A 3,664-nucleotide genomic window follows, 5' to 3' on the forward strand; every position below is an offset into this window, starting at 1 on the left:
CGCGCCTTCCCCAGGCCCTGGAGAGCTCCCATCTCCCCACCTCATCTGTCTCCACAGCCACCGGCCAGGCCAGGAAGGGCTGCAATTACTGTCCCCATTGCGCGGGTGGGAAAGTTGAGGCCGGGCAGGGGTAGAGTGTGTGCGCAGATAGAGAGGCGCTCAGGACATGGGGACACGATGCGGGAGCCATTCCTTCTGCCTTGGATACGTAGGGGCAGGGAAATTTGAGCTCATCCTTGCACGTTCTTAGAACTTCAGCCGAGAAGCGGGGAACGGGCATTCCAGCCAGGGCGCAGGCTGAGGAAAGGGCCGCTGGGATCGGGCCCTTGGAGACTGGGAGCCAGTCAGGCAGTTTGTTGATGATGTGGGTGTGGGGGGCAGAGGTGACAGGCACAGGCACCCGGAGAGCCTCACTAGGAGTGTCCACGGTCTGTCCCTGACCCTGGTGGGCCCACTTAGGGCCTGGATCCAGCACCTGCCTCTCCTGGGACTGGACTTCCTCCGTAAATGGGGCTTAACTGCGCTTGCCACCGGGTGCTGGCGCGCTGAACGCTGCAGATGAAAGAGCATCGCCAGGCTGGGCGGGGCCCACAGCACATCCCCATGGAGGGGTGGGGGGGCACCGGATCCCCTGAGATGACTGCCTCTCCACAGCTGCCAAACCTGTTCCTCAGCCAGGAAGCTTGGTATTACAGTCCCCCGCCCCGGCCCCCACCAAGGATCCTCTGATGTGATGGTCTAATGACAGACGCCAACTCCCTGTCGGCCGGGAGGAAGGCGTGGCGGTGGCCTTGGCTGCAGGGAGCTGGCCGTGTCCTCACTCATGTGAGCATTTGACACAGGTACACTGAGGACCCCCTCGGACCAGTCCCTGGCCCACGTGTCTGGAAGCACAGAGGAGACACCTGACTTGACCAGGAGTCCAGGACAGACCAGGCCCAACTCCCTCCCCCTCCTTGGTGAGTGAGCAGGTCCCCTCACCTGCCCTCAGGTAGGAGGAAACAGGCCCGAGGCCACACAGCCATGCCCACCACAGGCAGGACAGCTGCTCTTCCTCTCCTTGTACGAGTGAGGAAAGGGGCTCGAGAGGTGCAGTGGCCGGCCCAGGTCACAGAGCAGGCGCTGCCCCCGGCCTGGAACCAGGGCTAAGATGCCGCGTCCTCCTCGCTGGTCACCACAGCCACACTGACCAGGACTCGCCGCCACTGCCACCAGAGGGAGGGCCGGGCCCAGGAGCTCCGGGTGGCGCCCCTCGCTGAGCCCCAGTGCGGGCCACCCTCTCTGCGAAACAGAGCAGACACGGAGCCCGGGGCCCAGGGTGCTTTGGGGGCACACCACACCGAAATGTTTTCATCTGCATTTCTTTGAAACCCAGAAGGAACATTAAATATCCCGATAATGAGTAATTACTAATGAATGAGGCCGAGACTACAGCCATCTTTCTACCAATGTGGTCATAAAATATCATTTAAAAAAAATTTTTTATGAAGGAAGGGGCCACTAAGGCAAAAGTGTCCAGCAATGAAGAAAACCATAACGGCCCCGCGGCCGTGGCCGCACTGTCAGGCCCCAAGACCCTGTTCCAGGCGGGGCAACGCCGCCACCCCCACCTGCCACTGTTTACGGAATGATGATGATGGAAGAAGGAGCAAAAGTGGAGCAGTGAGAAAGAGGAGTGTGGGGCTGGGAGAAGACTAGCCAAATGAATGGTGGCCAGACAGAGAAGAACCCGGAAGGGCGGAGACGCTGAGTGAGCAGATGGCAGGGAGAGGGGGGTGGGGTGGGGGCAGGAGAGGTGGGAGACAGGTGTGTGTGTGGTGTCAGTGAGGACCGCCGGGACCGAGGGAGGGGCCTGGCGTATCATGGGAGCCCTAAACAAGCATTCCCAAGTCTCCTCTGTGCTTCCAGAGACCAGGGCGTCCCCATGACACCCCACACGGTGGTGGAATGACCTGCGAACCTGCCTGCCTCCCCCATGGACCCGGACACATGGGCCAGGGACTGGTCCGAGGGGGTCCTCAGTGTGCCTGTGTCAAATGACCGAGAGTGAGGACACTGCCAGCTCCCTGCAGCCAGGGTCCTTTCACTTTCCTGTAGCTGCTGCAGCGAATTACCACACACTTGGTGACTTGCAGCAACAGAAACTTACTCTCTCACAGGTCAGGCAACCAAAAGTCCAAAATCAAAATCGCTGGGCAGAAATCAAGCTGTCGCAGGGCCATGCTCCCTCTGGGGGCTCCAGGGGAGAGTCCATTTCTCGTCTCTCCAGCTCCTGGTGGCGGCCAGCATTCCTTGTCTTGTGACCACATTCTCCAGTGTCCCCCGCGATGGTCACACTGCCCTCTCCTCTCCTCCTCCTCCTCTCTCTTAAAAGGACACTGTGATTGCATGGAGGGCCCACCCCGATAATCCAGGATAATGTCTGCATCTCAACATTCTTCCTTTAATTGAATCTGCCAAGACTTTCCACGCGTGGCAATATCCACAGGTTCCAGGGATTGGGACCCCGTGTCTTCGGGCCCATTATTCGCCTACTAAAGGCGCATGGAGGCAACGCAGTGTAAGAAGGGCCTGCCTCCCACAAGCCTGCGGCCACGGCCCTTGCCGGAGACCAGTGGAAGGCACATGACCTCCCGCTTCACAGACCAGCACATCCTGGGAGGGAGGTGGTTCGGCCAGGACCCTGGGAGAGGAGGGATCTGGAGGCTCCACTGAAATCGGCTAGGACAGAAGGGGAGTGAAGCGCCCTGGTGAGGAGAAGGTCAAGGGAGAGCCCTGCCCCTCCCTGGACGCTGCCCCTAAATCTGACCTGAGTTCTCAGCAGGTGCTCAGACATGAGCCAGGCCTGTGCTGGGTCCTTCAGAGCCAGCCCTTGGCCTCGGGGAGCCCTCCATCTAACCCGGAAGCAGCACTGCCAGCACCATTGTCTTCAAGAAGCGTAAGGACAGGTGAGACCCCCATTTCCCAGGTGGGGCAGTGAGGCCTGGGGAGGGCGGAGGGCCGTTTTTTGTGCTTCAAATGTCCGCAGTGCCCCATGGAGTACCTCCCTTCCTGCCCCCTTCCGGTCCTGTCTCTGATTTTGTCATCTGTCTCTTCCTCTTGGCACTTTAAAGTGAAACAACGACCGCCTGTTCCCCCTTCCCCTAAAGAGCCTGCAGAGGAAGCAACTCCTCTCCTCCCAGGCTGGGTCTGGGGGACCCGGGCACCAGGCCCGGGCGCAGGCAGCCTTTCCCTCCTTGGTATCCATCCGCGCTCCTGCCTTCTAGCACCAGCTCCTCCTCACGCGGAGCAGAGCTTCCGCAATGAGACTTGGGGGCCCCGGGGCAGCCTGGGCGGTGGCAGAGCCTCCTGCGTGTCTGAACCCCCAAATCAACCAAAAACGGAAAACGCGGGCTTGGATGTGAAGAGAGTCTTCTGATCTCAGTGTTGCCTCTTTCTAGCCGCGTGACTTGAAGCAAATCACTTAAAACCTCTGTGCGCCAGTTTCCTCGTCTGCAAAATGGGTAGAAAGGCCTGGCCAGGGGGACAATTACGCAGGCGCCTCGGACAAGCTGCCCAGAGTTCGCGGAGGGCTCACCGCCCACTACGCCTCCGGGGAGTCGGCTCCCCCCTGCTCCCCCCCCCCGCGGGCCCTCCCCCTGGGGGCTGTGCCCCCGCCACCCAC

This window comes from Myotis brandtii, unplaced genomic scaffold (genome assembly GCF_000412655.1).
Source record: "Myotis brandtii unplaced genomic scaffold, ASM41265v1 scaffold78, whole genome shotgun sequence".
Lineage (NCBI taxonomy): Eukaryota > Metazoa > Chordata > Mammalia > Chiroptera > Vespertilionidae > Myotis > Myotis brandtii.